Source organism: Dipodomys ordii, unplaced genomic scaffold (genome assembly GCF_000151885.1).
Source record: "Dipodomys ordii isolate 6190 unplaced genomic scaffold, Dord_2.0 Scaffold4, whole genome shotgun sequence".
Lineage (NCBI taxonomy): Eukaryota > Metazoa > Chordata > Mammalia > Rodentia > Heteromyidae > Dipodomys > Dipodomys ordii.
In genome coordinates this window covers 35,045,321-35,058,580 of record NW_012267220.1, presented here as the reverse complement: position 1 = coordinate 35,058,580, position 13,260 = coordinate 35,045,321, and the positions used below count along the sequence as shown (strand labels likewise).

General features: G+C 40.8%; 1 protein-coding gene across 1 annotated transcript in view; it reads left to right on the top strand.

The window, feature by feature from the left end:
• Window positions 1-13,260, top strand: part of Zmat4 (zinc finger, matrin-type 4) — a 416,076-nt gene that overhangs the window by 147,790 nt on the left and 255,026 nt on the right. The window lies entirely within an intron of this gene.

The window sequence follows — 13,260 nt, the reverse complement described above, 5'->3', positions numbered from 1 at the left end:
AAGGACAAAATGTTGGGAAAAAACGACCTGAGGGGCAAATCTGTCAGAAATATTAGATGCTTTGTTCTTTACGTAGGTTATGTTTCCTCTGCTATGTAGAACAGAATGTCAGTTTGTTAATTTATAATGAACATTATACATATCTTGCAAATAAAGACACTCAGGCCTTTTGATCAGCGCTCCCTCTCCCTAAAGGAATATTTACTTGGGAAAACAGATGACATCTAGAAAGTTGCTTTGAGGAGATAAAGTCAGCGAAAGGGTTTATATCTGCTAAGCCAAAGCGAAGACTGATGAAGTGAATATTCCTTCCTCTCAGCATGGTTACTTTTCTTAATGAGTGGAATATGTATACCCTCCAGCTACAAAGGCCCTCATTTTAAACAATGAAGATTGCACACAGTAATTTCTCACCCTCTGAGGTTGGAGGAGGCTGAAGGCATAGAATTGGTACCTTGTGTTATCAGTAATGCTAGTGATCCTGTTTTGTAGATGTGTGCCTTCTTTTCTTATTAAAACGAATGTGATCATTGAGAAAACTTTTAAAAATATGGATGGGAAATTTTTACAAGAGAAAATAAAGAGAGCAGGGCACTGTGTGTAACCAACCAATGGTCTTGATTATTAGGAGTTTGCATGAACTTCAAGCATGATTTGCAAACCTGCCTCGTAGCATCACAAAATGAGCTGTTCTGACAGAGACTGGTCTGGAACAGTGTGGAGTTATTTTATTGTCTGTGTGAAAGCCACACTTTGAGTTCATTGGAGGCCAAACATTGCATGAAAACTTCACAAACTGCTGAGAGCTGGCTTGTGTCTAGCTTTGTCAACTCTTAGCTTTAGCACCTTGGGCTAACCATTGATCTCTTGGAGCCTAAATTTCATCAGGCAGGCCCGAATAAGCAGATTTCCTTCACTGGTTAATGTGACTGAGAAGAAATGATAAACATGAGGAGCACTGTTAATATGGCTCAATGATGAAAAAGAAAAACAAGACAGACTTGACTTGAAAAATTCATAGTATAGTGAAGGGGAAGTCATTGTTTTATGTAAATGCTTGGATCTCACAGTGCAAGTTTTTTTTTTTTTTTTTTGTCAGTGGTGGGGCTTGAATTCAGGGCCTGGGTACTGTCCCTGTGCTCTTCAGCTCAAGGTGAGAGCTCTACCACCTGAGCCACAGTGCCACTTCTGGTTTTTTCTGTGGTTTATTGGAGATAAGAGTTTCATGAACGTTCCTGCCCGGGCTGGTTTTGAATGCAATCCTCAGATCTCAGCCTCCTGAGTAGCTAAGATTACAGGTGTAAACCACTGGCACCCAGTTTACAGTGCAAGTATTTATTAATAGTCTGCACAAGGAAGTATGCAGACCGGAAGAACTGAATCACTTCTGGAACCCAATTGTGAATCAAATGTCACTGAAAGATAGTCCTTTGTTGGGGTCATAGGGTGTAGAATGGATTTTACCAGATGGAAGGGAGAGGTAGAAGTGAGGAGGGAGGATACCAGTTTGTTAGGGGCATTCCTATCCAAAGAAATTGTTAAACTAACTGTAAGTTAGTTTTTATGTAATCTCCAAATCCTGCAGCTATCCTAGAAACATGCTTTCCATTAGCAAGTAGAACAAAATTAGTTTTTATCCTTTGAAATGATCTAGCGGTGGTGCCTGGATCCTTAATTCAATAGGCATTTAGAGCTTTATTCTAAAGATCAGGAAATTATGGGGTTCAGGCCCACTTGACAATTAGCTACTTAGACTCAGATTATTGTCATGTACTTACTTTCTCATCATGAATGCTATATTAATATGTGAGCACCTGGGGAGGGCTTGAAGTGGAAGGGGAGCCTGGAGCTGACTCCAGAACTTGGTCTTTGCTACTTTGGGCAGACTCACAATTTTCTAACTTATTCCCTACACCATCCTGAGTCTGTTGTCTGGAGGGGAAAGATGTCTGAATTTGAAATCAAGATGTATTTTTAAGCATTCTTTATTTAAATGCCCTTTGAAAACTTGTTTCTCTGCTGTATCCTGGGTTTTGAAAACTTTTATCTGCCAATGGTTTATTTATTAAGTCATTTTTCTATAACTTATTAACCATAGTATGAAAGCAAATCAGTACACAGAAGAAGCACAAAAGATATTACTGTTCAAAAGAGAAGGTTGAATTTTTGTTACTTTTGTTACTTTTTGGAGGGCAAATATAATTTTATTACATATTTTGAGACATTGCATATAGTGCAGAAGACAATTCTCCAGGGCTCTGAGAGTACCTTGAAGAAGACTGAGAAACCAAATGTACAAATGGATCATGGCAAGACCATATATAAAAACTGAACTCTGACCTACTGAACTCTGACCTGTAACAAGCAGTCCAAGAAATCATATGCACCCCTAAGCAATGTCATAGGATGTTTTGCTTCTGTTGGCTCTTGCATCTTTGCCATGCCAATGGCCTCCATTAGGGAGCTTTCCATTCTTGCCTTTCCTGAGTCTCCCCAAAATGCTTGTGATGGTAACTGACTTCCTCAGTACAGTAAGCTCTAAGTAAATATCCTCTGTTTGCTCTCATTTGGTTGGTCTGGAAATGGGAAGAATGATCATATAGAAAACACAGTTTTCTCATTTGGTTCAGCTGAGCTCACTCACATTTGCTTGTCACTTTGTTTTGGAGACCATTCAGTCTTTTGGTTCTCTTTCCACCAGCACGTCTGTTCTCTTACAGATATAACATTCTTCTACTTGTTTCTTAGCTCTTCCCACTGTCCTTGTTTGCAGGAGCTGTGGTAGGTTTGCATCACACTGCTCTCTGATTGGGAAGAGCTTCCACATGTGCCCAGAATTCCCAGCAAAATGAAAGACAGAGAAAACTCATTGTTGATTATCTAGCACTAACCACATCATTGCAAACTGTAGGAATGAATATATAAATAGTAGCTCCACACTTACTTAGTAGTTTATATTCCCATGGTCTAGTGTTGCCACTTCCACATTAGCCCTTAAACCTCTTTTGTTGGTTCTGCTATTGGCATTTAAACATTTTTTAAATTTATATTTCTTTCTTGTTCTAGCATTTCCAACTTTTCCCCCTTTACATATTTTACTCTTTAGAATCTCATTTGGATCTTCTGTATTTTTTTCTCTGAATTTTAGAGCAAGACATTTTCCCCTTGAGGCCATAGAGTAAAATTAAATGTGAAATAAATTGTTATAGGTGATTGCCTTAGAGAAATTTTCAGTAATTCCCTGAGCTGTAGAGCCAAAAAGCACTTGAGATCATCCAGTCTCTTATGATTCTGTTTCCACCCTGACCCCATATTATCTTCTCCCCTGTGGTTCACATGCTTTAAAAAGTCATTTGTTTGAGAAATAGAACTTTTAAATAAAAATGCAATTATTATTATAGAACCACATATTTAGCTGTCAATCAAAATCACCAGTATCTATAGGTAAAGAGTGCCTTGCCATGGAGTTAATAGAATTCCCTCTAAAATTGGAAAATTAAGCATTTGGTTAGCATGGTGAGGCTGTGTCTCCTAATATTTCCATGTTCTCCTTTAGGTCTCAAGTATCCAGCATAGCATAGTTTTACTTTCATAGATATTAACTGTCTTGGAAGTGAAGATGAGGATAAAGATCAAAAAGCACCATGCGTTGTCCAAATTATACAAACCTGGATTTAGACCCTGCTTATTCCATCCTATTATTAAGCGTTCCCTACAAATCTCCAAAGTTGGATCTTATCTTGGTCATTGATGCTGCTGCTCTGTTCAGAATCAGAGAGATTTGCTGCTCTGGCCAAAGTTCTGTTCCTAGCTGGCATTTACCAAATGCTCCCACATACATTTTAAACATGCTCCATAGGTTAGCACAGGCAATCTTCACAATCTCTCTAATCCCACTTTACAGAGAGGCAAATTCAAACAGATTAAATGACTTGACTCTGATTATACAGCTGTTCAGTGGCTGAGACATGGCTAGGAGGATAGAAAACAAACTTAAGGATAGTTCTACCATATCACTCCATGAGGCAGGCTGTAAAGCTTCTATAATTTCAAAGAGATTAGGATCTAGTAGAGAGTTAGCTATGTCAGCCATGTATCTTTTTTAAAATTTTATTTTATTGTAAAGATGCTGTACAGAGGGGTTACAGTAACATGAGTAAGGTTATGAGAACATTTCTTGTCCAACATTGTTACCCCCTCCTTTGTTTTTCTCCTACTTTCCCTTCCCTCCCTACCTCCCCCACTCTCCCTCCCCACAGAAGTTGTAAAGTTCATTTCCTACATAGTGTCTTGTGAGTATCATTGTTGTGATGTGTCATCCCATTAGATCCTTGCTCTCCTAAGCATTTGCCTAGACATAGGGAGAGAGGGGTCTCAGCTTCCCCTTGTAGCAAAGGGAGAAAGGCTAAGTTTCCTGGGCAGCATGACACAGAGTGGATTCTTGATAGATGTGGATGAACCTAATGGGTATGATAGGAATGGCTTGTCTGAACATGGGGTCAGCATATCCATGCTGTTAGGTCCTCCCAGGACCTTCTCTAGAAGTGTCTGCCCAGCACCTGTAACCCAGTAACTAACTGGTGCACCTAAGGGCAGTGGGAGGTCCCCTAGACTCTGAGGTCATTTCCTCATTCTCATCCTCATCCTCTGTGACCATAACCCCTGCCCTCTTCCTATATATCCTCTCTGCACACAATAAGTCCTCCCTTGCATACCTCCATCTTATGTGGGAAGGTGATTTAGTTTCTCCCTAATAAACTCTTCTGCCTAAACAACCACATGGAAGTCTCCATGGTTACATAGTGATGCCAAAACCCAGGAGCGAAGAGAATGAACTGGGAGGCTTCTGCCCACTCCATCCTGTGTCAGCCCAACAGACCGAGCAGGCACAGGGTAAAGGTCCACAGAGGGAGACAGGAGAGAGACAGAGAAAAGGAGGAGCAAAGAGAGCAAAGAAAACCTAAAAGTATCTTTTGACCATTTACCATTGCCTTAGCAGAAATTGTTGCAATAAAAATAAGGCATTTTGGCTTCATGGAGTCCTTTAGAGAGAGTCTGGTGAAGACATAGAAAGGAATAGCCCCTGAGGATGTAGAAAGTAGGCCAAAATTTGTGGAGGGTCCCTCTGGTGTGGAGAAGGAGAGGGAGATGGAGATGGAGAGGGAGAGGAGGTATGGCTTCAGAGGATGAGGAAGTGACCTCAGAGCCCACTTCTTTTTTTTTTGTGGAATAATATTTAAAATATATACAAAAGAAAAATTTGTTACATTATATAGACATCCATTACTATATAATACTCTACAAAGAAAATCTCAGCAATGTTACTCACTTGGACACCTTGGTGAAAATGAATTGTACAACTTATGAATAGGAGCTAAAACCTGAGAGAAAACAAGGGAAGGGGTGACATTGCCCAAAAAGAAATGTACCCTTTACTTGACTTACATAACTATAGCCCCTCTGTACATTACATTCACAATAACAATAAAACAATTTTATTTATTTATTTTTTTGCCGTTCATGGGGCCTGAACTCTGTGCCTGGGCATTGTCCCTCAGCTCTTCAGCTCAAGGCTAGCACTCTACTACTTGAGCCACAGCACCAAGAGCCCACTTCTTATTGCCCCCAGGTGTGCCAGTTTCCAGGGTTATGGGTGTTGGGTGGGAACTTCTAGAGAGGGCCATGTGTGCATGGAGGGAAATCAAAAGGGAAGAGGCCATTTTTCCTGTGTGGACCTACCACATGTATTCCCTAGACAAAAGTTAATGGAATCTCTGAATATAAAAGGATCATGGGCACATTAGTGTTTCAGATCTGCTGAAACAAATTGCCAGGTGGCTTAAAATAACAGAAATATATTCTGTCCCTCTTCTGAAGGCTGCATGTCTGAAGCCATGCTGTAGGTAGGGCCTCACTCTGGAGAGAGAGGTGAAAATCTGCATGTCTCTGTCCTGGCTGTGGGGGCTGCTACATTGATTTGCAGGTACATCCCACCAATTTCACTCCATCTTGGACTTCTCTATGATTGTTTTTATGTGTTCTAACCAGAGTCCTAGGCCAGAGGCTAGACCTTGGGGATTCCTTTATGTCAGGTCTCCAGGTCTGGCCAGTAACCTCAACTTGCCAATTAAAGAGTTAAATAGTTGTGAAGGGCAGGGGAAAGAAATTAATTAATTTTTAAATTATTATTTTCTTAATTAATTAAATTCAACCCTAGGAAGAAAGAGAATAAGCCTTTCAGCCAACCTTTGGGAATATTGACATTAGCCATAGATTTATACAGAGGTTTTTGTGGTGGGGGCAAGACGAATGCGTAACTCAGTCAAAGTGAGGTCAAAGAGAGGACTGGCTGATCATTATCTCAATTCTGGTGGTCTATGGAAATCCTTATTGCTTAGGGTGCAGTCTGGTACCCAAGAGATGATTACTCCTCATGAAGGGGTGTGTGTGTGTGTGTGTGTGTATGTGTGTGTGAGTGTGTATGTGTATGAGAGAGAGAGAGAGAAAGAGAGACAGAGAGAGACAAAGAGACAGAGGTCATCATAGCCTTATCTTAAGACTCTGCTATTACTGGAATCCAAGGGCAAGTTAAGATATTGGAGTGTCTTTTTTCAGGGTCTGGAGCAGTGCATTATAAAAGCTAACAATAAAAATGCTTTGGTTATTCTTATCTTTGAGCCTTCAGCCTTGAAGGGGGATAGGTAGATTAGGTAGCATCAAGTTTTAGACGGACAGTCCTTGAATGATTAACATGCCCATGTGCAGAGTTAAGCAGGAGTTTGACTCAAAGTTTTAAGACAGATATAAAATGAAGACAAGGATGTCAAGCCTTTATCCTGCTTTTAGTTAGCTTGGAGGCTCACATAAGGATATAATGTTTTTCAGCAAAAGTAGTTTCTTCGCACCTGCTTTATATACCCCTCCATAAAATATGAGATTAGATTTATGGCCTACTAATCCCATATGACCTTTTCTTAGCCAGTTACTTCTTTAAACACTTTATTTTAAAGTAAAATCTCAGGTCCTATGGAAATGAATTTAAGAAATGATTTTATTCACCCAGGACAGTGGCAGAAACAAAAGTCAAGGTTGTAGTGGTAGACAAGGGTATTGACAGCACAGCACAACACCAACATTTACTTGGTTACATGTTCTGTTTTCCTACGTAGTGTGCAGCCAAATTCAAGATAGGTGCACTTACCAGCCAATGCACTTAGAGTTAGAAGTAGGGTCTGTGTCAATTGTGCTACACATTAGTTTTCCAATTTGGGGTTGGTTGTCAGAAACTTGATTGCTGTGATTATAATCAGGACTAAGATTGCTACTTTGCTTGTCTCCCAGCATTTGTAAAGGGGATCAAATAAATAAAGGAACATGATAAATTGTAAAGTATATGTGAAGTGTTAAGGAGCTTTTCTTCATTTTTGAATTATTTCCTAATCTCTGGTGTCTCCCATAATTAATCAGTCCATCAGCCAATTTCTATTGAGAGTCTCCTGTGTGCATAGAATAGGAGTACAGACCACAAAGGATACAGAAAAAGGGTGAAACAGAGAGCTTCCGGGGCAACTGGAGAGAAAAAAGATTATCCTAGTGTTAATGAAACAGATGCTCACAGAAGCCATTGTTGGGAGGTTGCTTGCTTAATTCTTAGGCCTAAACTGGCTGGCTTGGTAGGGTTTGTTTGAATGTGGTTTGTTTGAATGTGGAATTTGCCTGAAGCAATGCCTTCCAGGTGAGCCAAGGTTCCCTGCTGTGCTGTCCTCTATACAAGGAGGAGGGCCTGCAGGAAGGTTCAGTTAGGCAGATACTTTTTTAATTTTTTGTATGTTATTGATTGTAAAAATACTGTACAGAGGGATTGCAGTTACATGACCAAGGTAATGACTCCATTTTCTATTTAGTATTGTTGCCTCCTCATATGTTTTTCCCCTACAATCCCTTCCCTCCCACATCCACAAACAAGGCCATACTAAGGCACAAGTATGTTTACCACAGCATTATTTACCATAGCTAAGATATGGAACCAACCCAGATGCCCCTCAGTAGATGAATAGATCAAGAAAATGTGCTGGTAGCATAAGTATGGTGTTGTTTGTGATCATTTGGGTAAATGCCCAAAAGTGGGATTGCTTGGTCATAGGGGAGCTCTATGTGGAGTCTCTTGAGAAAGCTCCTTACTACTTTCCAAAGTGGTTGAACAAGTTTACACTCCCACCAACAATGCAGTAGGGTTCCCTTCTGTCCACATCCCCTCCAACATCTGTTGTTACTAGAGTTCTTGATTATAACCATCACAAACAAGACCATACTAAAGTTACCAGCACAGCCATGTTTATTGCAGCATTATTTACCATAGCTAAGATATGGAACCAACGCAGATGCCTCTGAGTAGATGAATGGATCAAGAAAATGTGATATATATATACACAATGGAATTCTATGCCTCCATCAGAAAGAATGGCATTGCCCCATTTGTTAGGAAATGGAAAGACTTGGAAAAAATTATATTAGTCCCATGGTTTCCCTTATTTGTAATGACTAATATATATTTGAGACAAGCAAAAAAAGGACAGATAAGATGATGTTAAGCGAAATGAACCCCAAGATAAGGATACAAGTGGTTTTTTGCTTTCTTGCTATTGTTTCTAACATATTTATAAGGTACCATGTGATTTTTTTTTGTTGCTTTGTATGTCCCTCCCCCATGGTATAACCCCTGTTTACACTGTATTTGATATTGGTATAATTTGGGGAGGGGGAGGGAAAAACAAATTGTTTAAATAGGGATATAGGTGGACCTTGCAACAATGAGATGTACAAGATGCTATGTTGAAAAACGAACATTACAATTTAGGCAGGGGGGCGGAGGGCAGGAGGGGTGGGGGGAGGGGAGGAATGTAGTTGTGGAGATGGGAAAAACAAAGGAGGAGGCAACAGTGGTTGACAAGAAATGTACTCATTACCATGCTCATGTGATTGTAACCCCTCTGTACAGTATTTTCACAATAAAAAACTTATTGAAATAATAATAAAAATTAAAACAAAGAAAATGTGGTATACACACACACACACACACACACACACAATAGAATTCTATGCCTCCATAAGAAAGAATGACATTGCCCCATTTGTTAGGAAATGGAAAGACTTGTAAAGAATTGTATTAACTGAAGCAAGCCAGGCCCAAATAATGTTAAGCAAAATGTACCCCAAGACAGGGACACAAATGTTTTTTTCTTTCTTGCTATTTTTTCTAACGTATTTATAACGTACTATGTGATTTTTTTGTTTTTTGTATGTTTCTCCCCCATGATATAACCCCTGTTTTCACTGTATTTGATGTTGGTGCACTGCATCTTGTATATATACTTCTCTAATTTGGGGAGGGGAAGGGAAAAACAAAATTCTGAAATAAGGATATAGGTTGACCCATTGTAACAGTGAGATGTACAAAACAATATGCTGGAGGTAGCAGATACTTTTAGGATCCACTTGAACTTGATTTTATAAAGGTCCTTTGAAAAACTGTCAATTTTTATATTCAAATTAAGTAATTAAATCCACAACCTAGTTCAACATTAAAACTTGTTTGGCATTAGATACCAGTGGATAGCCATAGTCACATGTATTTGGTTGAGATAGAAATTAATCATTTACAATTTTGGCGGGACTGGTCGGGGGTAAGTTGTGGAATTGAGAGGGAAGGGATGGGAGGGGTAAAACAAAAGAGGAGGCAACGATGCTCTATAAGAAATGTACTCATCACCTTGCTCATGTAACTGTAACCCTTCTATACAGTATTTTTACAATTAAAAATGTACAAAAATAAAACAGAAAAAAGAAATTAATCATGGATATAATTATTAAGTATTATTTCCCTGCTTTTCCATTGCTAGGGACCATTGCTAGCTACACTTCCAGCTCCTAAATGCCACACGCATGATTGGGTTGGTGATAAAATATGTAGTAGATTTATATAGTTTGCTAGTATATTGTATAAAAGTGCATGTGATTGAGAGACAGAGAGAGAAAAAGAGAAAGAGACACTTTGTGTGTAGAATGTTTCTTGATCATGAACCAAGTCAACCTTGTCTAAAACAAGACCTATTTAGAGTTAATCAGTGGAAGCTTCATGACTTACATAGTTTTCAGTGAACACAAATAATTCTGCTATCTATATATGGAACATAGAATTGCTGTGCCCAGGTCATAGGACCCCCACCAAGAAGACCACCGAGAGTCAGACTTTACAGCTGTTTTAAGGTTTTATTTAGACGGGCTGCAGCTCAGGCCTCATACTACACTCTGACACATCAGAGCCTAGGAGGAGAGCCCAAGCTAAGGATTTGCAGGGCTTATAAAGGCACACAACCAGGTGTTTTAGTAACATGTGTTGCTCTGCTCTAAAACAAGCAATGAATGGTCACTGCCTCAAGAACTTTAACCCTTCATTCCCCCCCTTTACTTATGGTTCTGAGACACAATCTTGTGGCTCCAGCCCTAAACTAAACTCCAACAGCTCTCGATCTTGAATGGGTTCTTCTAGTCCCTCTCTGACCTTAGCCATAAACAACAATACAAATAACAATCAGTCCATTTTTTTTGCTTGAGGTGTATGCGGAGTGGTTGGGTAGGATGCTTGGAGACTTCCCATGCTTCCCCACAGTCATCCAGGGCAAAGGGGTCAGCTGGTCTGACATGGAAGCAGTGGATCCAAGCAGCAATGCCGTCTACCTTAGTGGGTGTAGCCAGTCCCTTCCACCGTGGTTCCAGATATCTCAAGTTGTGCCTTTGAACAAACACCCAGTCCCCTGGTTTAAATGAATGGGGGGTAGGAATAGAAGGGGAATCATATAATGCTCTAAGCTGGGCCCATATACTCTTATGCACCAGCTGTAAATAGTCAAGCTAACACAGAAACTCAGTATCATCCAAATCAGCAAGCAATTCAGTCTGAAGGCTAGGGCTAATGGGTGGAGGGTGTCCATACATAATTTCAAAAGGAGTAAAGCCAAGCTGATAGATGAATTTCTTACTCTAAACAGGGAAAAAGGAAGGAGCAATACCCAGTCTGCACCAGTCTCCAAAGCCAATTTAGTTAAGGTCTCTTTTAGAGTCCGAGTCATTCTTTCTATCTGCCCTGAACTCTGGGCTCTATAAGCACAGTGTAATTTCCAATCCGTCCCCAATGCCTCGGCTATTCCCTCCCTGACTTACTTTTGAGACGAAGGCCGGCCCATTGTCCAACCTAACGGTGGATGGGAAGCCATACCTGGGTAGGATTTCTTCCAGGATCTTCTTACCATGATGTTTGCGGTCTCATGCTTTTTGGGTAGGCTTCAACCCATCCTGAAAAGGTGTCTACTAAAACTAGCAAATATTTATATCCAGATTTTCCAGTTTTATTTTCTGTGAAGTCTACTTCCCAATACACACCTGGCCTATCTCCACAGAGGCGAGCTCCTTTTGTAACAGGTTGATTGGGGGCATTGGTGAGCTGACAGGCCTTACAATTTTTAACAATGTCTTCAATGAGTTGATTTCCTTGCCTAATTTTTACTTCTGAGTGTTGGAGCAAGTCCTGCATTCTTCGGGTTCCCATGTGAGAGGCCCGATGGATTCTAAGAATCCCCTTGCCCAATCTTTGTGGCAAGATAAGTTTCCCCTCACCAGTTTTCCACCAGTCTTTGTTTCCTTCTCTGTCCGGGGGTTTATAGGCCATGGAATTTTCTTTATCCACTCCAAGTCTTCTTGGGAGTACTGAGGCTCAGTAGGCAAAGCACGTGGCCCTGGGTCTAGTAGAGTCAGTACTTCCGCTCTGGGTTGGAGGGCAGCCTCCTTAGCTGCCTGATTGGCTAAGTTATTTCCTTTGGTTATAGAATCAGTCCCCTTTTGATGGCCAGGGCAGTGCATAATGGCAATATTTGCTGATTCCCATAAGACCCGGATGAGGCTTAAAATTTCTTGTTTGTTTTTAATAGTCTTTCCCTCAGTGTCAGCAGCCCCCTCTCTTGGTAAATGGCTCCATGGACATGCACGGTGGCAAAAGCATACCAACTATCTGTGTAAATGTTTAGTCTCTTCCCTTTTCCCATCTGTAGGGCTTTTGTTAGTGCCACTAGTTCTGCTCTTTGTGCAGATGTTCCCTGGGGGAGCGCTTCTGCCCACATTATCTCAGTGTCCGTGGTGACTGCTGCGCCCACGTACCTTTTTCCATATCGAATGAAACTGCTGCCGTCTGTGAACCAGGTATGCTTTGCATGCAATAGTGACAAGTCCAAGAAGTCTAGCCTCTTTTCCTTGGTCTCTCTTTTCACGCTAAATTTCACATTCTCTGTCCTCCCTTTCCTGTCTTTGCTCCTCTGTCTCTCTCTTATTGTAAACCTTTTCTGCCAAGGCTACTAGATCCCTAATAGACTTTTCACCAAGTCTGTCTAGAACCTGCAACTCTCGCTTTATGTCTGGTGCAGGTTTATATAGGCAAACATAATCATCTGAGCCGACTCCTGGGTCTCAAGATCATATGGGGTATATTGACTAAAAGCTTCCTTGAGCCACTCAAGGTACACTGCCGGACTTTCACTTCCTCCCTGTCTAACATCATAAACTTTGGCCATATTAGTAAGTCGGTGACCCGCCACCTTGAGACCTGCCAACAGAGCCTTGTGGTAGATGAAGAGTCACTTCCTACCTTCAACTGTATTATAGTCCTATGTTGGTCGGATCTCAGGAAAATAGGCAGCAATCAGGAGAGAATCTGTGATGGGTACTCCTGTGGGGCCAGGGATATGTTTCTGGGCCACTTCTCGGATACAGTCTCTCTCTTCGGTGGTAAAAAGGACCTGTAAAAGCTTACTACAATCATCCCAAGTGGGCTGATGAGTAAAGAGAATAGTTTCAAGCAACTGAATTAAATATTGGGATTTCTCAGAAAAGGGGGCATTTTGGGTTGCCAAAATGTATAGATCACTGGTAGAAAATGGCCAATATTGCAGTTGCTGTTGACCATCCGCATCCACAGGACCTACGACGCGTAAGAGAAAAACAGCTGCATTAGAAGGGGGGTTGATCCCATGGCGTCGTTGAGTGACTGGCCCCTCAGAAACTTTAAGGGCAAGTGCTGAGGGTTTGGCTGCTGGTTCTATAGCTCCCTCCTCCTCCTGATCATTCTCAGGAAACATTTCTTCTTCCAAGTTATCTCCTTGAAAAACCGGGGGTACAATTTCTTTTCCTCTTTCTTAGTTTCTTTTAAGACTA